This window comes from Brassica napus, chromosome C4 (assembly GCF_020379485.1).
Source record: "Brassica napus cultivar Da-Ae chromosome C4, Da-Ae, whole genome shotgun sequence".
In the NCBI taxonomy this organism is placed as follows: Eukaryota; Viridiplantae; Streptophyta; class Magnoliopsida; order Brassicales; family Brassicaceae; genus Brassica; species Brassica napus.
The window spans coordinates 39,781,943-39,805,818 of record NC_063447.1 but is presented as its reverse complement, the minus strand read 5'-3'; the positions used below and the strand labels follow the sequence as shown (position 1 = coordinate 39,805,818).

Sequence of the window (23,876 nt, the reverse complement as noted above, 5' to 3'; positions counted from 1 at the left end):
ACGATGGCTTTCTGAGACATAAGAAACTCTACAATTCCTTAGTGAGGTGAATCATTACACCTACACAGTTATTTCTAAAAACCTATTCCTAACATGATAGTGATCCTAAGTATTTTAATCGACGATGGCTTTCTGAACCCATCGATCAATTAAATCACTCGGCCTCATGGTCTCTGTCCGCTAGGTATGGTCCATTCTCCAGGGAAGTTCTTGGCAAATTCTTCCCATATGTCGGCTACCTTAACCAATCGCCCTGTCCCTCATGGCAACCGATCGGTCCATTTGTCTCGCCCAAGCATACGACCATACCTAGGGTATATATGCATATAGTCGGGTTTAGTAAACAACATGAATGCACCCAAAAAAGTAATACATGCGGCCTCAATGCCTTGTGTACCGATCATGCAACACTCAATCAATCCAGCACATAATCCCTCACTACAAGAAAACACAAGTTTAGCGAAGAAATTTAACAAGGAAAAGTAATCCTCGTAAATTTACGTCGACTTTACGAGGAACTTACGAGGAAATATAAAATCAGCATTATTTCCTCGTAAAATAACGACGAAATGATTTCGTCGTAAAGTCGATTAATATCACGTGGCTTTTACAAGGAATTACGATTTCCTCGTAAACTCGACGTAAATGTAGCGTGTACTTTACGAAGAAATATTTTACGTCTACTTAGCGAGGAAATTTTGAATCCACCAACTTTGTAGTTGTAACACGTTTTTTTTCGGGCACCTAACTATATTTCGTCGTAAATTTGTAGGAAAATTACAACTACCAGATTCGAAAATTTCCTATAAATATGGACATTTGAACATCATTTTAAACGCACCAACAAGAAAAAAAAAACGTGAAAGAAAAGTAAATGTCGGGCTCCGGGAATATTTTTGAGTTGCGGAGGTGGATGTATATGCATAGAGATGCTAACGGGAGAGTGACGAAAGAATACCTTGCGGGGCTGGAGACATTTATGCATCAAGCAGATTCCATACCGCTCGCCCACGAAAGTGGTAAGATGTTCTGTCCTTGTCGGAAATGCAACAATTCGAAATTGGCAAATCGTGAAAATGTTTAGAAGCATTTAATAAATAGAGGTTTCACGCCAAATTACTATATCTGGTTTCAACATGGAGAATGTTATAATTATGATTAGAATGAAGCTAGTAGTAGTAATAACAATTTTCAGGAAGAACCGGTTGATCATCATTTGCATAATGAACATAGTTACCATCAGGAAGAGCAGATGGTAGATCATGATAGAGTTCATGATATGGTAGCTGATGCATTCGTAGCTCATGATGAAGATGAAGAACCTAATATAGATGCAAATTTTTTTATGAAATGTTAAATGCGGCGAATCAGTCACTTTATAGTGGTTGTAGAGAAGGTCTCTCTAAATTGTCGTTGGCTGCTAGAATGATGAATATTAAAACTGATCACAATCTACCTGAAAGTTGCATGAATGAATGTGCCGACTTGTTTAAAGAGTATTTACCGGAAGACAATGTGTCTGCTGATTCTTATTATGAGATTCAGAAACTGGTTTATAGTCTTGGGTTGCCTTCGGAGGTGATAGATGTTTGCATCGACAACTGCATGATCTACTGGGGAGATGATGAGAAGTTAGAAGAATGTCGATTCTGCAAGAAGCCACGATTCAAGCCGCAAGGACGGAGACGTAATAGGGTACCGTACCAAAGGATGTGGTACCTACTAATTACAAACAGATTGAAAAGATTGTACCTATCAGAGCAGACTGCTGGAAAGATGAGATGGCATGCCGAGCATACTCAGACGGATGGTGAGATGACTCATCCATTAGATGCAAGAGCCTGGAGACATTTTAACAAAGTACATCCGGATTTCGCTAGCAATAGCCAAAATATGTATCTCGGATTACAAAGATGGATTTAGTCCATTCAGAATGTCAGGGAGACAATATTCATTGTGGCCAGTCTTTCTTACGCCATACAACCTGCCACTGGAGATGTGCATGCAACGGGAGTTGCTATTCTTGACCATATTAATACCTGGTCCGAACCATCCAAAAAGGTCTCTGGATGTTTTCCTACAACCACTGATAAAAGAGTTGAAGGATTTGTGGTCAACAGGGGTGAGGACGTATGACTGCTCAACGAAGACGAATTTTACGATGCGAGCGATGATTTTGTGGACCATAAGTGACTTTCCTGCCTATGGGATGTTGTCTGGATGGACTACACATGGGAGATTAGCTTGTCCATATTGTAATGGAACGACATATGCGTTTCCAACTGAAGAATTGTAGGAAGACAAGTTGGTTCGATTGTCATCGTCGATTTCTTCCCATTGGCCATCCGTACCGAAGAAACAAGAATTTGTTTAGGCACAAAAGGGTTGTGAGAGACGCTCCTCTTCCATATCTAACTGGAGAACAAATGGAAGCGCAAATCGACTACTACGGAGCTAACGAAACAGTTTGTTGTGGTGGTAATTGGCATTATCCTCGTAATATGTCTGATTCTTACGGTGTTCATCACAACTGGCACAAGAAGAGTATATTTTGGGAGTTGCCATATTGGAAGGATCTTCTTCTGCGCCACAACCTCGATGTGATGCATATAGAGAAGAATTTATTTGATGACATCATGAATACAATATTGAATGTCCCAGGGAAGACAAAAGACAACATAAAATCGAGATTGGACTTGTCGGATATTTGCTCAAGAAGTGAGTTACATATAAAAAGCAATGGACAAGTTCCCGTTCCGATATTCAGATTGTCTTCAGAAAAAAAGTCGGTGTTGTTCAACTGGGTGGCATCAGAAGTGAAGTTCCCCGATGGGTATGTTTCAAATCTCTCTAGATGTGTTGAAAAGGGTCAAAAGTTCTCCGGGATGAAGAGTCATGATTGTCATGTCTTTATACAACGACTACTTCCCTTTGCATTTGCGAAGCTACTTCCAACAAACGTACATGAAGCACTTGCATGTAGTATATTATAACGCAGTAATTTTATAATGGTTTAGTTTGCAATAATATATGACTAATATAATGTGTTTAATTGTTTTTGGAATATACAAGGCATTGAAGCATTTTTCAGGGATCTGAGCACAAACACTCTTAAAGAAGAAGTCGTGGAAGAGCTTCAGCAGAACATTCCCATCTTATTGTGCAACTTGGAGAAGATATTTCCTCCGGGATTTTTTGACGTCATGGAGCATCTAGCTGTCCAACTCCCATATGAGGTATTTCTTCGTGGACCTGTACATTACGGATGAATGTATCAGTATGAGCGAGCCATGAAATATTTGAAGGAAAAACAAAGAACCTCGCAAAAGTTGAAGGTTCTATAATTGCTGGAAGTTTGATGGAAGAAACTTCTCACTTTACATCGTACTACTTTGCGTCAAAAGTACGTACCCGGAAAAGAGCTCCAAGAAGATATGATGATGGTGGTGTCGCGCCAACATATGCAGTTGCTGGTGTTCCAGACATTTTTAGCCATATTGGGCGACTAGGTGGGAAATTAAAAGAGGTTTGGTGGTCGAGTGAAGACGACGCTCATAGTGCACACACCTATATTCTACTCATTTGCGAGGATCCATTGATGCGTTATTTTGAAAGCTAACATATATGGACACTTCTAAACACCTATAAGTATAAATTATATAATTGCCAAAGATTAATTAATATAAAATGTGATTTTATAGCCTATTTGTTTCTCAAGTCGAAGAAACTTTATTAAGTGGTTGAAGAATCAGATATTAATTTAAACCCTTAATTTTTCAGGTCGATCAAACTCCTTTTTCATACATGATATGTATTTCAACGTTCTCTTTATTTTTGCAGGTTGATTATGACGACAATGCAGATTATCCTAAGTGGTTATACAAAGTAATTCAATCTCCACTTGTAAAGGTCACCACATCACAGATGTATTTCACACGAGGCTATACTTTTCACACATATGAGTATGGTAGACAGCGGACGACCAGTAACTACGGAATATGTGTGAAAGGGGAAACATATTTGTACGGGATCTTGACGGAGATTATTGAAGTCGAATTCCCAGGGATATTGAAGCTGAAATACGCCATGTTCAAATGTGAATGGTTCGACCCCGTCATCAACAGAGGTGTTTGGTTTAACAAATTCGGTGTAGTTGATGTCAATGGTGGACGAAGGTACAACAAATTCTTTTTTTGCCATACATGAGAAAAATAAATTAATTTCTAAGTTTTCTTTATTTTTGCAGGTACAACAAATTCGAGCCTTTCATCTTAGTTTCACAAGCAGACCAAGTTAGCTTCCTTCCATACCCTTGGATGAGAGAATCGGGAATAAATTGGTTAGCCGTGATCAAAGTTACACCTCGAGGACGAATCATCAGTGGAGAAGAACCACCATTGCAAGAAGAACAGATAAATGAAGTCGAGGAACCTGAACAAGGAATTGATGACATCCTTCTCATTGATCCGCATAATCATGAGTACGAAGATCTTACCGACGATGCCACAGACGATGCTATTGACGAGTTTAATGCAAATGATGATGTTTCTAGTGATGACGAGAATGTTGATGTATCCTATTGATGTATTTGTATTTAATAAGATTGATTTTCATACTTAATGCATGTGATTTGATAGATTTAATCATGAAAAACTAATTATATAATTTGACTTTTTGTAAGGTAATGGGAGTTTGTATTAGAAATAAGAGATTGAGATTATAAGTTAAGGAATTGTGGTTTTAGAATTTGGGGTTTGGAATGGAAAGAATAGATTGAGGTTAAAGGGAAGATGAGTTTGAGGTTTGGAATATATGAAGTAGAAGATAAGGAAGATGGGATTTGGGGTTTCGGATTTTAGGGATTTAAACCTAATCGTCGTAAGTTAATGAGGAAATAACGACGAAAAAAACGCGGGACTCATTAATTCCACGTAAGCACAATTCATCGTAAAGACCTCGTAACCGAAAAACGCGGACCTCGCTATTTCCTCGTAAATAAAAACACGGGCCTCACTATTTCCTCGTAAATGAACGACCAATAAAAAAGAAGAGAAAAAAAGAAAGAGAAGAAAGATACAGAAATCATAGGAGGGAAGAAACAAGGCGAGACCTACGTAAGTCTAGCCTTGTCTCCGCCCACATGTGTTCCCGTATCTTTCTCCCCTTCTTTTTTTCTTCAAATCTTTCTAATTTGAGAAGCAAACTGGTGAGTAATTATCTCTGATTTGAGAAGCAAATCGGTGAGTTTATCTTTGATTTGAGAAGCAAACTGGTGTGTATTTATAGGAAATTTCGAAAGGTTTTACAACCAATTAGCTTCGGCTCCTTCCTCGTAAATAAAAAAGCGTGTCTCGCTAATTCCTCGTAAGTGAACGAGGACATTACGAGGAAACCCAAAACGGGCCTCGCGAGTTCCTCGTTAATTCCACGTAAGCACAATTCGTCGTAAAGACCTCGTAATAGGAAAACACGGGCCTCACTAATTCCTCGTTAATCAACGAGGACGTTATGAGGAAACAAAACGCGGGCCTCGCTAATTCTTCGTAAGGAAAAACACGGGTCTCGCTAGTTCCTCGTAAATTTACGAGGAAATTACGACGATTATTAATTTCTTATATAAACACGCGAACTTCGCTCTCCCATTTCCTCTCCACTTCCTCTCTCTTTCGTAGCCATGGTATGTTCTCTCTCTATTTCCTCTCTAATTTGATTAGTCTAGGGTAGATTAGGTGGTTAGTGTAGGGAATTTAGATAGGTTTACTGATTTTGTGTTAATTAGTGTTGATTAGGTGGTTAATGTAGGGAATTTAGCTAGATTTATAGAATTTGTTATTTATAGAATTTGTTAATTACTGTTGATATTAATTTTAAAAATTAATTTTTTTTCCAGACGATTCGAAAGAACAGACTTACTCCCCATTACAGACAGATGTTCGGTGAGCCTGGTAGTCGTCTAGACCCGTTGTCTTCTTCAGCTCCTGGTTCTTCGGGTCCGGAGACTGTCCCCGAGACTCAGCCTTCTCAGAGAGTCTCTCGGTCGTCTTCTTCTAGTGCACCATCGGCTCCTCCTGTGCCTCTTCCGATGGCTCCTCCAACGATGGCTCCTCCGATGCCCGCCGAGATTCATCCCGATTTGATGGTGCCTCCGAGTGCTCCTTACTCGCAGTATACTGTCGAAGACATTCTCAGTCAGCCAGACAGAGAAGGTTTACCAGTCATAGACCCCGACCGATCGGACGGAACTTTGTGGTATGTTGCATTAATTTTTTTTATTCTTTTAAAATTCTTTTATAACATTAATAAATATTTTATACTTTAAATTTGTTTTTTTTCAGGTTTGGGATTGACGGATGTCTTGCATCGGACGTAACCGACACGATGAAAGGTTACTTCTCCATGGCACATCCGAACTGGAAAAAGACGCCGATCTACGTCAGAAAGATGTGGTTCAAAATTTTCGCTGTAAGTTACTATTCATTAATTATATATACTTTAATTTTTCATGATTTATATATATATATTTTTTAAAAACTAATTATTAATTTAATTTTTGTTTTACAGCAAAAATATCATTGGTCCATGGGGGTCAATGAGAGGGTGAGAAAAGCGTTTTACGTGAAGGCGAAAGTTTGCTTGTTGAACAGGATCTCCAACTGGAAGGGTGACTAGATCGTGAAGGGGTATGAGCGTGGCAAACCCGCTGAGCTCACCACGGATGTGTGGGATGGCCTCATCCGTTATTGGCGGGATCCTGAGTCCATTAGAATCGCCCAGTCTTGCTCTGCCTCCCGTAACACGGTAGATGAGCAAGGCCACGAGCCGATGCTTCGCTCTATGGGCCAAAAACCCGACGCCGGTGTCCGTTTAGAAATGGTAATTAAATATTTTATTTAATTAATTTTTTAATATATATATATATGTATGTTCTAACTTTTTTAAATGTTTTTTAGGCCAAAGAGACGGGACAACTCTCGTCTCTTATACAACTTTACGAGAGGACCCACAAGAATAAGGCGGGCCAATTTCTAGAAGGCAAGTCCGAGCAAATCTTCAACGACTTGGTTGCTCAGGTTGACGACCGCCAGACCCAGCTGACCCAGCAGTCCACCGACGGATTACCCGTCACCTTATCCACACTTGAAGTGGATAAGATTTACGAAGAGGTAAATATTTAAAAATTTTAATTTTTTTATTATTCATTTAATTTAACTTTAAATTTTTACTAACAATATTTATTTTTTGTTTTTAAGGTTGTCCCTAAGAAAAATGGACGTACGTTGGGGATTTGTTCCGTCAACGATGTTCCGAGAGCGACATCGTCTTATGGTCAGACACGGGAAGATGAAGTCACTCAGCTGCGTAGAGAGTCCGGTCAGCTGCGTAACGAGTTGGACTCGACGCGATCTGCGTTCACAGCTCGTGTGGGTGGAGTCGAGGGCTTCTTGGACCTTATAGCGGCCACAAATCCGGAATGGGAGTTCTTGTTGAGGAACATGCGACGACAAAATCTCATTCCAGACGAGTCATCATCCGACACACATGCCGAGGCGGATGTAGAGAGGAGGAGTGATGAATTCTACCTGGCGATGAACGACTCTTAGTTTTTTTTTTCGGTTGTTGTATTTATAAATTCAAAACTTATTTATATATAAAATATTTTCGTATTGATTTTTTTTTTAAATTTTAATTTTATTGATAAATTAAATAATTTTATTTATTATTTTTAATTATATTTTTAAATTCTGTAAAATGATAAAACAAAGTGAATTCATAGCTAATTTACGACTTATTTGCGTGGAAGTTTTCGAGGAAATGACGAGGAAGATTCAATGAGTACTTTAAGAGGTATTATTTTCGAGGTATTATTTTCGAGGTATTTATGTGTACTTTACGAGGAACTACTTTCGAGGTATTTACGAGGAAATATAACGACATTCTTACGTGGAATATTTACGTGGTCTTTACGATAAAATATGGTACTTCGTCTTTACGACGAAACGTTTTCCTCGCTAAGTTACGACGAATTGGTGAGAAAATATGCGTTACGACGAACGAGTAACGACGAAACGTGTTTCCTCGCTAATTCCTTGTAAACCCTCTTTTACGACGAAATCACGAAGAATACCGCCGTCGTTAAACTTATGTTTTCTTTTAGTGCCTAATCGACCTAAAGGCCATGACCATCACTCGGCCAGTATAGACCCTCGGCTCTATCCCTACATCATCACACTCACCGTAGCCAATCAGAGTTTCTATCTCTTATATACTTGATGGTGTTGGTTCAAATCTTTCTATCAATGATTTCAGGTAATGAAGTTAAACTTCTTTAAATATTATTTTTATCTTTATAAATCTATAATATCATGGTTAATGAGAGACTCAATTATATTTTCTCTGAAAGATTGGACTTCTCCACCAAAAATGGGTTGTTTATGCATACTATGTTAAAATATTATGATTACTTATTTTTTTAGAAATACTTTATATTTAAAAACTATAGCAGATAACATTTAATGTTAATTATTATTTGACCAAGGCTGTCTAGGATAACAACACTACTCAAATAATCAATAGCTAAGTATTTGACCAAGGCTGTCTAGGATGTTAATACATTTAATAAAATTTTGAATAGCTGATAGGATGTTAATGCATTTACCTAGGCATGATACTAAATATAGGTGAAGTCAAGTGTTTGACCAAAAATATGATAAAAATGGATTTATTTATTTTCTTAGACCATCTCCGACCCACCTCTATTTTCATCTCTAGATTTTCCTCTAAAATAGAGAATCTCTATTATAGAGGTGGATTTGCTCCAATTTATGCCTCTGTAATAGAGTTTCTCTATTTATAGAGGAAAATATAGAGATGTGTTATTTTCACCTTTAAATATAGAGGTAAAAAAATAATATTCTTCTATATTTTTTCTCTAAAATAGAGGAACTCTATTATAGAGTTATACATTGGAGCAAATCCACCTCTATAATAGAGATTTTTATGTTAGAAGAAAATATAGATGCATACATTAGAGATGCTCTATAAAACTGAGTCTCGTCAGTTAGATTATAAATAAGTCTCATTTTGAAAGAAGTACTGAAATGTTTTTTTTGAAAAGGATAAAGAAGACTTGTTTATCAAACAGTGTAAAAATAGATCATTAAGATCGACATCTCTTACATATTTGTAAGTTATTAGCTTAACCGTTATCTATATATCTATTCATACTATAGATATTCTTGTTAGCCATGAAAGATCTATTAACGACGATTGTGAATTTTAACCCTAATCAGCCTTTTTTCTTTTCTTTTTGTAAATTTGAAATGACTATATTCTAACAAAGATTAACTGCATTTAGCAACATAACTATGGCAACCAAGAAGTTTTTATCTCTCATATCCTTGATGGTGTTGGTTTCCATCTATCTTCCCATGGTTTCAGGTACAAAAATTAAATTTCTCTAAATAATGATTTATCTTTATATGTCTATAGTATCATGGTGCATGAGAGACTCAATAATATTTTCTTTGAAAATAGACTTCATCACCACTTAAAAAGAAGATATTATGGTTACATTTTAATTAAAAACATGAAATTTATAGGTTTAAAGGATACATACTAGGAGGATTTTGCTAATATATTTCTTTATGCCCTAATAGGACAAGTCAGAGAATGTTTTCTACAACAACAGTGTAAGAACTCAACGACATGTAATGAGTTTTGTAGGTTTAAAGGATACAGACTAGGAGGATTTTGTGAGCACTTTGTTGGCTCAAAGAACGGCCATTGTTGCTGCTATTTTGGTTTTGAGTCTGAAAAGTTTTCCAACTCCGATGATACCAATGTATTCATTACTAATTAATTCATCATTGTAGTGGTTCAAAACAATGTATTCTTAGCAGAGGCGGATCTAGAAAATGATATAACATGGAGCACAATATATAAGTATTAAATATATTTTAATAAATTAAATCAAGGTATAATTATTTTTTAAAATTACATTAATTCGTAAAAAAAATTATATCTTATTTTTAAAGATTCAAATAAAATAAATAAACAAGTTTTATAAGGAAATATACAGTTTAAGTAATCTTAATAAATAGTATATATACTGCACATAATAATTCAGAATAAAATAATTATTTTTATTTTAGTCCAAATCCGATGATACCAATGTACTCATTACTAATAAATTTTTGTTTAATATAATTAATTAATAATTTTTAAATACTTTAACTCAATAAGAGAATATTCCTAAATACTGGCTAATATAATAAATAGAATCGATTCAATATACTAAATAGTAAATCTCACACTTTCAAGTTTTACACATATACACAAACACATTATATATTTCTTTTTTTCTATACTATTAAAGCAGAATCTCTCATAGGATTCTGCCCTTAGTTTTCTTAAAATTTACAATGCCATGTCATTCTTATATTTATGTATAACAACATTTATTATTTTAAAGATATTTATAGATACTATCTAACTAATTACCCATAATCATTCTATACAAATATTGCATATATCTCTTTGTATGACCCACATAATTTATAATTCGGTTTTTCTGGACTATAGAATTATAAATTTAATAATGCAAAATAGATTATAATATACGTTGGAAAATAAAGATTTTTATAAAATTATTTTTTTGGAAAAATTGAAACTTGCACACCGTGACATATAGTTAAGTTAAGATTTCTAAGACAATGAATCTCAAATTATTACTAAATTATTATATTTTAAACACTGTAAAAACTGAATAAACTAATTTCATCTAATATTTTGGATATATATATAACAAAATCCCGATGGTATACCATGTGGATATTGCAAGCATTAACTGGATGTGTTTTAGTTTCGCCTATACATACAACATCCTAATAGTGGGGCAAGAATCCAGATTAAACATCCAAGACCACAAAAGAAACATAGGTCGCAATGGATATTCGAAACTTATATTAATACATGTTAACTAACCCAAATGTTAGACGTTCTAGGAATGACTGAATAAGAGCAATGCACTCTTAAACCTTAAAGTACTTGAGAATTCCTACGAAGACCAGAGACAAGATAATTGAAACCAAGGTAATTTTGTAGACACATGCCTTCGCTTTGAATATCTCAGTGTCAACCCTCTCTAGAAGGCATACTTTAACTGTCTGACACACAATAGTTTGTCTCACCTCTTTTGCCAGACTAGTTACTTTGGACCCCAAATTCCCTAGTTTATCTTCGAACGTTTCGTCCATTTTCGTTTGCTAGCTACAGGAAACAGTAATTGATCTTTAATAAAGGACATTATATCTAAACCCTAGATCTGAAATCAAAGCTGAGATATACGATTCACGAGGTTGCTTCAACAAACTATACCTTCTTAAGTTGGGCATAATGACATCGATAGTACCGGTGATGGGGATTGTTGTCGGACTTAGAGATCTTAGAGACAATTTTGTCACCGCACCAGAACCTCTTAAGAACACCCATAAAACTTACGTTTGGTTCGCATCTGAGGTAGCTTGTTTTGCTCCAGAAGAACAGCTCATTTTGGACCCAAAAATTAAGTGATTATGCAGATTGGGGAAACTGAATTTTAATTTATTAAAGTTGGGTGTGGATTGTATAGAGAATATAAATGTGCATTGTTATTCCGGTAAATGATAGAATAATGTGTGGTTCTTTTGACATTGACACATTTTACGCAAGGGATGGTTGCAATATTATAACACAGTTATTATAGGTTGTAGAACTTAATTCATTAGGTAAGCCATGTACATCAATATATACAATCGAGTAGTACTAGGGTATTGAGAAAGACTAATTACATTATAACCCTTAAGTATATGTTTCCATATATATTCTATATTCCCCCTCAAGATGGAGGGACTTTGTCCACTCCAATCTTGTGACAGTTCTGCTGAAATGGTGTTCGTGTGAGTGGCTTTGTAAGTGCATCAGCGAGTTGGTCCCTTGTAGAAATGTGTGTAACACGAAGCTGACCTGATTGTATCTGTTCCCGAATGAAGTGATAATCCAAAGCTATATGCTTCATCCGAGAATGGAAGACTGGATTGGCGCAAAGATAGGTGGCCCCAATATTGTCAAAATAGATAACCGGAGCTGATGGTAATGTGATGCCGAGTTCTGTTAGTAAGGAACAGATCCAGCGAAGCTCCGCTGCTGTGTTTGCCACTGACCGGTATTCGGCTTCCGTTGATGATCTTGATACTCCTTTTTGTTTCTTCGACGACCAAGAGATTGGATGACCACTGAGATAAACTACATAGGCATTTGTTGAGACGAAATCATCTCTGTCCCCGGCCCAGTCAGCATCTGAGTATGCGTGAAGTGATAGAGGATTGTTCTTGCGCAAGAGAATGCCATGTGACATCGTACCAGCTAGATAACGTAAGACACGTTTTGTTGCAGTCCAATGTGCATCTGTAGGAGAATGCATATATTGAAAGAGCTTGTTGACAGCATACGCTATGTCAGGCCTAGTGAATGATAGATACTGAAGGCTTCCAACAACGGTTCGATACTGCGAGGGATCAGACAGTGGCTTGCCGAGATTCAGTGATAGTTTCTCTGCAGGGTTTAACGGAGTAGAGACAGCCTTAGTGTTCTGCATGTTTACCTTGTTGAGCAAGTCGCTGATGTATTTACTCTGCATCAAGTGAAGACCGTGATAATTTCTTGTCACTTTAATGCCGAGAAAATAGTGTAGGTCACCCAGGTCCTTGATGGAGAATCGCGTGGCAAGCGAGGCAATGATGACGTTGATGAGACTATTGTTACTACCAGTAACTATAATATCGTCTACGTAGACCAGAAGATAGACAATGTCACCATTCTTCCGAAGAACAAATAGAGAAGTATCGGCTATTGAGTTTTGGAAACCAGCGGATAGGAGATATGTCTTGAGCTCATGGTACCAGGCACGCGGTGATTGTTTTAAACCGTAGATAGCTTTGTTGAGGCGACAAACATAGTCCGGACGATCATTGTCAACAAATCCTAGGGGCTGAGCCATATATACCTCATCAGTCAATCGAGCTTGAAGGAACACATGATTTACATCCAATTGCCGCAAAGTCCATGATTTTCTTTCTGCAACGCCAAGAACAGTACGAACAGTCGTAGCTTTGATGACGGGACCAAACGTATCTCCAAAATCGACACCATATTGTTGGCTATTACCACGAGCCACTAGTCGCGATTTGTTCCTGTCAATAGTACCATCAAGAAGCATTTTAGTTGTAAAAATCCATCTACAACCGAGAATATTTTGATGTGGTGATGGTGGCACCAAACCCATGTACGATTTTTGATTTGAGAATTAAACTCCTCAGTACAAGAATTTCTCCATTTCGGATCTCGCAGCGACTGGTTAATGGTAGTTGGGATTGTGTTGGTTTGTCGGGTTCGAATGTTGAGAGAATACTTTTTATTTGGCTTGATAATATTATTTTGTAACTGGGTTGTCATTCTTGGTGGGTTCTGGGGAATTGGTGGTTGTGTAGTTGCAGATTCTGGTATCGGTATCGACGGCGGAGATGGTGAGGACGGTCTGGGTGATTCGAGTTGTTGATTTGTTTGGGTTGATGGGTTTGGGCTGGTTTCATTTGTTGGGCCAGTAGGTATTGGGATAGGTTGAGGTATAGTGGCTGTTGGGCTTGGGCCCGGTAGTGAAGAATTTAAAATAGAGTTAAGAATAATAGAACCTGAGTTTTGGTGGGGTTGGAGAATCGGTTGAACAATTCCCGGCGTAGTCGTCGGAGACGAGGTAGAAGGACCCGAACTTGGAGGCACCATTGGAGCCGAGGACGGAGCTTGACAAGGAACACGAGTGACCGGTGGCATCCATGGAATTTCAGCGGTTAGTGTTTGAGCTTTTTGAGATGGAATTTTGGTTTTGAACGGGAATTGATCTTCATCAAATTGGATGTGACGCGAGACATAGAGGCGTCCAGCATCGACATCTAGACACAGGTACGCGCTTTGTGTCATCGAGTAGCCTAGGAATACACATGGTTTCGACTTGTCTTGGAGCTTGTGAGTATTGTATGGTCGCAGCCACGGGAAGCACATACAACCAAAGACTTTGAGGTTGTTGTAGTTCGGCTTCTTGTGGAAAAGCTTCTGGAAGGGAGAGTCTATTGATAGGATTGGAGTGGGAAGACGATTGATCAGATATACTGCTGCAGCGAAGGCATAGGGCCAATACGTTTTCGGTACACCAGCTTGAGACATTAGCGTCATGCCTGTTTCTACCACGTGTCTGTGTTTCCTTTCGGAAAGACTGTTGTTCTCCGGCGTATGCGGTGGTGTAGTGAGGTGAGCAATGCCATGTTCTGTCAAGTAGGATCGCAGGGCAATGAACTCGCCACCGTTATCCGAGTAAAGTGTTGTGAGTGGAGTCTGAAACTGTTTCTCCGCGAGCGCCTTGTACGCAATGAAGACATCACGGACCTGGGATTTCTTTGAGAGAGGGTAGAGCCATGTATACCTTGTATAATGATCAACCAAAACAAGGTAATATTTATGGTTTTCAACAGAGGTTATAGGAGAAAAGACATATATTGTAAGGGGCGAGAAGAGGTTGTGGAGGATTGAGAAAATGGCAATTTATGGTTTTTATTGATAAGACAATGGGTGCAAGACAAATGTTTAGAAGAAGAAGACGACATAGGTAAAGCGAACTGGGAAGCAACAGATTGTAAAACAGAAAAAGAAGGATGGCCTAAGCGAGAGTGCCATTTATGTGAGCTGGTTTTTGGTGAGGTTGAAGCTAGAAGAGAATGGATTTTGGAAGGAGTCACTGGCCACTTATATAGCTCATCTTTAGTCTGTCCTTGGAGTAATAGAACCCCCGAGCTGAGATCCTTCACCTGGAAATGAGCCGGGAAAAATTCAACAGAAACTTGGTTAGAATTACAAAGGCGATAGACTGAGATAAGATTCTTATGTATGTTTGGAACACAGAGGATATTATTTAAGGATAAAGGACGATGTTGAGAGGGTAGTAAGGTAGAACCAGTGTGCGAGATCGCGAGACCAGAGCCATCGCCAATGAGAACCTCCTCGTTGCCGGCATATGGCTGATGAAGAGAGAGATTAGTTAGATCACTTGTGATGTGATGAGTGGCTCCGCTATCTAGAAGCCAGTTGTTCGCCGTGTACTGAGGCACCATAGCTACATTAGCTCGAGGCTGCCATGGTGTGAAAGGGGATTGTTGACCAGTAACAGAGTTGTTGCTGCTGCTTCAGCTTGCGTTGTTGAGTTGGTTGCAACGCCGTGCACTATGGCCTTGCACTCCACAAAGCTGGCATCTCCCAAGGTAAGGGCGTGGTTGATATGTGTCGACTCTGTTGTTGTTGTTTGGATATTGCCAGTCGTTGTTCCTCTGGTTGTTGCGGTTTGAGTATTGCCTGTTGCTGGAAGTGCCACGCTGAGTTGTGTTGTTGTTGCCACGGTGAGAAGCAACATTCGCTGAGACAGGAATGATTGCTGAAGCCGGTTGCGGATTTGCGGATTGGAATTTAGCCTCTTGATTGATTAACCTCTCATGGATCTCTATGAGAGATGGTGTTATGTCTTTACTCTCAATCTGATCTGCAACATTCTTGTACTCTTCTGGGAGTCCGTGAATGATGAACTCAACTTGATCTTCCAGATCATATGCTTTGCCAAGTATGGCCAGCTGGTCAAATCGAGTGATGAATCCTTGCATATAGTCATCAATTATCTTGTTTCCCTTCTTCCATTCTTTGATTTGTTGCCTTAGTTGTTTGATGTGGCCTCTTGTTGGTTTAGCATAAGTAGATTCGAGAGTCTCCCAGATCTGATATGCTGTGGTGGCCCGGGAGAGCAATTAATGGTTGGATTGTTGGTGAGATCGCTCCCAAGAGAGCACTGAAGACAAACTTGTCTTGTCGCTTCCAATGAGAGTAGTCGGGATTCATGGTTTCGACACCCTCTGTTGTGATCGTTGGAGGCGGGATTGGGGAGGATCCATCGAGGTAGCCAGCTAAGTCCTACGCATCAAACAGAGCATGGACCTGCCTGCTCCACATTAGGTGATTGATACTCGTGAGTTTTGCAACGTTTGTCATGTTGACGTTTAGGAGTGTTTTGTTGTTCATAACCACCGCTTCATGTGTTGATACATGGGAGTTGTTTTGAGAAGAAGACATGTTTGAAAAGTTTCAAGAGCGGCACATAAATTTTTTTTTTTTTTTTTGAGATTTAGAGATGGTGGCTCTGATACCATATAGATTGTAGAACTTAATTCATTAGGTAAGTCATGTACATCAATATATACAATCGAGTAGTACTAGGGTATTGAAAAAGACTAATTACATTATTACCCTTAAGTATATGTTTCCATATATATTCTATAGTTATCGTCCAATTAGTGTTATCAATGCATACTCCAACTCATTGTTTCTTATCGAGGTCGAACGGGAATAGTAGCAAGAAGCATGCTGCCCTGGCAGGTCTGGTAACGGTTAAAAGAAGAATTGAGATATAAACGAAAAGATTCTTCTTTTTGGGATTCAAGATTGAGTTAAGTTTTTGGTGTCCATTAGTACGAAGAGAAAACTTACCTAAAATGGTGACTATTTCGAAAAATGATTAAACCGATGACTTGCTGATACAATAACTCTGCATGTCAGATTACTATTGAGTAGGTGAGCAGGTGTAAAAATAGAGGTACAACTAGTATATTCAAAATGCAAAACAGTTGGACTACCACATACCTAGTTATACTCTTCTTTAGTTTTTCTTGCATAAAGGGTGCAAATTTCAATGATAAAATCATAATTATCCAATTAAGTCCACGATCTATTTCTCCTGAATAACTATCATGTAGCATCACATCTCCACCGAACTATGACCTCGTGCTAGATTTCCATGAATTGAAAGTTGTAAACTTATTTCTCCCCAAATTGATAGTTCGAAACTTATTTTCCCATAGCCGATTGTTATAATTGGTTTACTCTTAACCAAACATTTTAAACCAACTTAACCAAACAAAACCCCAATTTTGTAAAAAGAAAAATTTATCTTTTTCTTCACAGACCTTTCTTCTCCTTCTTCACCAACACCATTAACCCTTGCCATGGCGGGAAACTGATCTTCTCCCATGATTTTAAGCCAACCGTTTCGGATATCAGACTCCTTCTCCTCATGACTATCATCTCTATTTCAAATTTCTGGTGTGAGCAAAAGCAGTAAAAGGCAGAGACTTTGGATTTGTTGAAATTGAAGTTGTTGCTTGTGTTGGTAAGCTTCGTCTGACTTTTGATGATTAATGATAATGACGACAAATATTTTTGTTTGGTTTAAGATGGCTGTTGAAGAATAAAAATACTCTTTCCATTTTAAATTAGTTGTCGTTCTAGAGAAAAATATTTGTCACAAAATAATTGTCGTTTTAAAGTTTTAAGGAAAAATTTATTAACATTAATACTTTATTAATTTTTCTATTGATTGAAATATGGTTAGCTTTATAGGTAATGATATTTTTATATTAAAAATATGTAAAATTAAATATTTTCTTAATCCGTATGCACAAACCTAAAAAGACAAATAAAATGAAACTAAAGGAGTATTATATATATATAATTTGGGTTTTTGTTTGGTTTAGTTGATTTTAAATTTGTTTAGTTAATAAGTTTACAACTTTCTATTTATGGGGATCTAGCACGAGATCATAGTTTGATGGAGATATGCTATATGATAGTTATCGTGGGAAATAAATCGTCGATCTTGTCCAATTTAAATTTCCATAGTTCTCATCTATGGCACAGAAAAGGCTCTCATTGGTGGCTTTCATAATTTATTCACCGAGTCTAGAAAAAAACTGGAACAGATTGATTGACAGTATAAAAAAGTAACCAGATTACTACAGAGCTGTTGATGCTTTCAGACCAAAGAAAATGTACTTGGGGTGTCTCACTCACTTTGTAGGTTAGATGCAATGTCTACCTTTCTTTCAGTTTCCTCTTTGTGGGAGCCACATCATCATAGCTAATAAAGTTTCCCGAGTCTCAGCATATATGTTGCTTCACAGTTTGTGTATGGTCAACATTAGAATGGTCAGTCAATTTATGGAAACTCTGGCTACAATCTCCGCTCGGCTACCATCATTCATCGACATACTCCCTTGCTCGGGTGCTGCAAAATTTCAACCTTTTTGCACCTCTTTCATGATTCTCTGTCGCGATGTCTGTCTCGTTCTGCACGGTAGAGGTAACATCTTCTGCACCAGCTTTGGTTGAACATAGTGAATGATCCATTTCCATTTCAGAACCGGAAATAGCATCTTCTGCATTTTCGGAGCAGGCTCTACATTTATCCCTACTCATTGGCATTTTACTCAACTCTCCATCCAAATCAGTAGCTACTTCGCCAGCAACTTCTTTCTGCACAGTCCCTTCACTAGCATCGCTCTTTGGCAGATCGCCAAGGGCATTGATTTGCTTTTCCACAGAGACGGCTAAAGAAGCTGCGTAATCACGAAACAAGGAGTCGCCAGGTGGTAAGTGAAGCAGATCAACCAAGGCCTGATAATACTGAAGAAGGCTAGCAGATTCTTTAGCAGTCCGGTTTCCACGACAGACTTGTGCAAGTTTGATCATGTGCTGACATATGTAACCCTTTTGTGCCCAGCTGCAACTGCAAACCCCAAAATGGGAACTTGGACTCCACACAACATGAACTTCGTTGACATCACATTTATCTGTTACTTTTGCAGACATACCAGAGATAACAACATGAGAATCTGGTATACTCGATGCTTTCCGGAAAGAAGTCAAACCGCTCACCCATTCCTCTCTCCAGTACCTAGCAAAATCATCTTTTCCAGAATATTCATCTAGCCAGAAGTAAGAATGCACTTTCGTTCCTAACTTATCGACCAACCAATCAGTACGTTGATAAGCTTCAGAGTCTCTCTCATTCAATAGCCTGCACTTCATCTGATAGTGGTAAAGCTCCATCGCTGCACATATCTCTTGGCTTGCCAAGGGAAGAGTCTGTAAAGCACTTGTCCAAGCTCCTATAATTGATTGGGAAGAAATAGTCAATAACTGAGATGACTTGATGACTTGATGTCATTCACATGTACAACATTTGATCCGTAGGGTCTAAGAACCTTGCAGGTAAAGTGTAAGCCAGAAAAAAAAGAAAAAGAAAGAGAGATTCGAAAAATAACCTATTCTGGGAGACCAAACAGCTCTGAAGTACTCTACAAACTCCGGACTATTACCAAAATGCTCCATTAAACCTTCAAACAATGTGGCTGTTCCTTGCTTTCTACAGACTTTATCGACGGCCTGACCCAGATGTCTTGAAATCTCGACACGAGTCTCTGTGTCTTGACATCTCTTGATTATGTTCTTATGCCATGCATGGCGAATACGCCAAAACGAAAACAAGACCGGACACTGAAACACATCCCTGGGAACATAGCATGAGATAATATAATATTGAGGGTTAATGACAATATAGTTCCTTGTCTGAAATCTATGCTTTCATTAATTTTCTTATTCGCGAAGAGAACAATATGGTTCAGTATCTGATGATGAAACCTAAAATTTAACCATGTCAAGCGTTCTGCACCTACCCAGTCCAACCAAGGATTCAAGACCTATTGTTGTATGACCAAGTCAATCAGTTTAAATATTGCTCCACTATTGAAAACACCAAATGGCAGCTTCATTCAATATGTCGATATTTGGTTATGTACTTAAGTAATTATCTGCATTCAAAGCCAAAAGCTTTGGTGTGGTAAACTCTTCAAAATACGTTTTTATTAAAGGTCTTTGAAGCAACCAACCTGATCGTTGTTATGTCAGCAAAAGGGTCATCAACTACGAACCCAGCCACCTTCCACAAGGGATCCTTGGCATGGACTCGGTTACAAAGAGCTCTCATCCATCTATACGCATCTCCACTTGAAACCCGCGGTGCAATTATCCAAGCTACTGGAATCGCCTTGTTCTCGGAGTCGAACACAACAAGACTATGGATAGGATACTGAAAATATAAACGCAGCACATATACTGATAAGATATATATATAGAAGCAGACACATTTAGCGAGTGATGCAAACAGTAAGAAACTGACCTTGAGTTTATTTGTCCCAAACCTTGAATCTGAAGCCAAAAGTCTACAGTTCCCAAACCGAATCATCTGCTGCAACTGCCACTCAGTTTGAATACCCAATGAAAACGGTTCTGCGTCAGAGAACCCTTGGTAGAAAAACACATGGCTCTGATGACTCTCAACCCACATACTGACACTAACATCATCATCCTCATCCAGCTCAAATGTCGAACGTCTTATACTCCTCTCAAGTCTTCGAACATATCTATGGGTTAACAAATCATCTCTATTACTCGGACCGCCTTGTTTTTCCACCGATTCGTTATGCCTTTGCATTATGGTCTCCACAGAGACACCAACATAGAGCAAAGACAGGACACGTAACCTAAGATCTTCAGATATATAAGGAGCAAACATGGCTCTCGTGCCAGCCGCCTTTTTGTCTTGTGGACCGTGGCAAGGCAACCCTTTCTCATCCACATGCTTGTCATGGTTATAAATGATCAAAGCCACCGTTGGTTCAGCAATCAAGCGTTTGACAATGAAGTGACACCTGCAGCCACGCTTGGAATTGGGCCGGCCTGCGTTGTTCTTCTTGGGAACATATGTGCTCCTACAAGGCCGTACAGATCCGCCTTTCCGGTTATCATCTGGTCCAAAGGAACACCAATACCTACTCACACAAATAAACACACCCAAGTTATTTTTTTTTTTTTGTTTCTACACTTGATTGTAAGTGTGCTAATAACTTACAGGATATACTCCAAGATGCCATCAACTTTGGCCTTGTATGTTTTCTCTTTGGCTTTGCGTCGTCTAGCTTCAACATGGAAACTGGTAGGGCAATCTTTATTGGAGGATTCACCTCTTACAAAATCATCAACCCTCGTGTAGGGGATGAGGGCTAATCTATCTATGTTGTCTCGGTAACCTTCAACCTTGGACCAAACGAGATCCGCAGAAGAAAACTCTGGCAAAGTTGGGTTTTGCACGGGCAGGGAGAAGATTTGATCCCATCTAGCCATCTGCAGCCATGATACAGTCACACAATGACTTAAAGACACGAACTTAGAGAGATTTTGACTGCAACGGAGAGCTTAAACGTAACGACGGAAGCTAGATTTAAGAGAACAATATCTCTTTCTCGTCTTTTTGATAAACTTGTTCACATTTGACAGAAAGGTTTAAGGTTGTCGAATGCTCTGAGTCATCTTAGGCAAATCAATTCTCAAAATTACTTAAAACCCAGAGAGGGAGAACAATCACTAAAGTAAAATCAGAATTACTCACCTTAAGTGCAGTAACAAGCCTTGGAGATGAAACTTGTCGATTTTTCGAAGCAAACAAACAAACAAACTAAAAGATGGAGAAGAAACTTGCAGCGGAGAAAGTCTGAAGCCCTCAGTCACCGAGAACACAGAGTCTAAACGAGGATTCGTGTTTTTATTTTTTATTTTTGGGCTAAACCATTTTTGTTCAAAACATAATATGAGCCTCATGCAACTCGTCTTAAAAGGCCTTTTTAGCCTTATTGTTTGCAACACAGTTTACTTCATGATGGGATGGCTAATATAGGGTAAATATTTTTAAGTTACTCTAGATTTCGCTAAAAATATTACGAATCAAGTGAAATACTGTTGTCTGTTATGAACCGGATTGTGGATGGCTCATAACCAAAAGATTATGATTTGTAATCTTTCTATTTATCTATGACGGTGTAATCTCCATTATAAGGAACCTCTATGTTATGAATAAAGATAGATTTTTCCATTACTTTTATAACATGTTATCAGCACGAAACTCTAAATCTCTAAGCTAATACCCAAATCGAAAAACCCTAAAACCCTAACCCTAGCCGGCGATCCGACGAACCCTAAACCCCGATTTCGTCTCTTGTTCCCGCATCTGTTCCAGCTCGCGTCCCCGATCAGCTTTAGCCCAAGGCGCTCCTGATCCTAGCTCAGACGTTCGCGACCCGAGAGCAGCTCCAGCACGCGACCTCTTCCTCGTTCGCGATAGCATCAGACAGCTCGCGTTCGACGATCAAGGCGTTCCCAATCAAGCAACAAAGGACGTCCGCGACCCGATAGAAACGACTCGATTCATTCCAGCTCGCGGCTCAACTCCTTTGGTGGTCCGATTCAACAATCATCTAAGGTTAAAAGGTAATTCAAAACCTAAGAACCCATAATCGAACATGGATTGATTGATAAAGAATGAAACCCTAAAACCTTAATCTTTATGAATCAAAACCATAGGGTAATAGATCAAAAATCCTAATTGAGTAAATCGAAGCTCTAAAAGTTTAATACCCCAAACCCTAAATCATGTTCCTACATGATTAAAACCTCAAATCGGTTTTTACAAGTTAAAATCCAATAAACCCTAACCCTATATCTATAAACCCTAAATAATATAAGTATCAGAATTAATTATACTATAATTATCAAATCACATATTAAAACCCTAATCGAATATTTTGAAATCAAAACTGTTTTCGGTTTTGATCATTGAGGTTTTAAATCTGATTGAATCTGATGCTATGTTGCTAGAATTGTTTGACCGTTAAATTGATAGATTTATTTTCTCATCATGCTTGGTTAATTGTTCATCTGATTTAAAATTGTTTAAACCGACCAGCCTGTTAAAACATTGATTAAATCTGATAGGTTGCTATCTTGCTTTGCTTAAATAATCCGATAGGTTGATAGATTTATTGAGGTTTACTTGTTTAAAATCCGAATGATCTGATTGCATGATTCTTGAGGTTTAATATCATTTGCTAGGATTGATAGTTTTGTAATCTGATCTGTTTTAAATAGAAACCCTAAATAATATGTATGATAGGTTATATTGATCTGATTTGGATGTCTTTGAGAATTGAGAATCTGTATGCTAGGTTGATAGATTCATGATAAAATCTAATATCTTGAGGTTTAAGATTGTATGCTAAGTTCGGTTAAATTGATTGATCTGATTATATGTTTTTGAGGTTTGTTAAATTCGGATACTAGATAAATTATTTACACATGGTTTATGCTAAAAACCAATCAGCCTTGAAACTCATTCATTGAAATTCATGCTTGAAATCTATATTCTAGTATTGTTAAAATCAGCCTTGAAACTGATTGAGTGATTAATAAATCTTTTTACTAGTTTTGCTAAAATCCATTGATTGTTAAACCCTAATTGCATGATTAATTGAATCCGTTTTTGCTAGTCTTGATAAACCATATTATTATGAGCACATAGAAATAGTATTGCTGAGACTTGCTAGAAATTGACTGATTGATTAAATGTCTTTAAGATTGATAGTCTCATTGTCCTCACAAGATTGAAATCCAAATTGATTGTTTTTAAGAGTAAGGCCGCATGAAAATTATACCTAAATATTGAGTGATATATGATTTGAGATGTCGAAAATCAACCTGGATTTTGTTTCCCTAAATCTCTCTGGAGATAATTATTTATGGTGGGCATTGGATATAAAGATTATCCTAAAGTCCAAAAGACTTGGTGAATGTATCATAGAAGGCAATAATGCCAATGAGAAAGATTGATACATGGCAATATTAATTATTAGCCATCATCTTATTAAGAGTCTCAAAGATCAGTATCTGACTATAGAAAATCCTCTAGACCGTTGGACAGAGTTAAAAATAGAGATATGAACACCAAAGAATGGTGTTATTACCAAATGCCCTATTTGATTGGAGGAATCCCAGAATCCAGGACTATAAGTCCGTGGATGAGTCTA

General features: G+C 38.0%; 1 pseudogene; it reads right to left on the bottom strand.

Annotated features, from left to right (window-relative positions):
• Window positions 1-17,812: 17,812 nt before the first annotated feature.
• On the bottom strand, window positions 17,813-21,612 carry LOC106390397 (annotated as a pseudogene).
• Window positions 21,613-23,876: the final 2,264 nt, after the last annotated feature.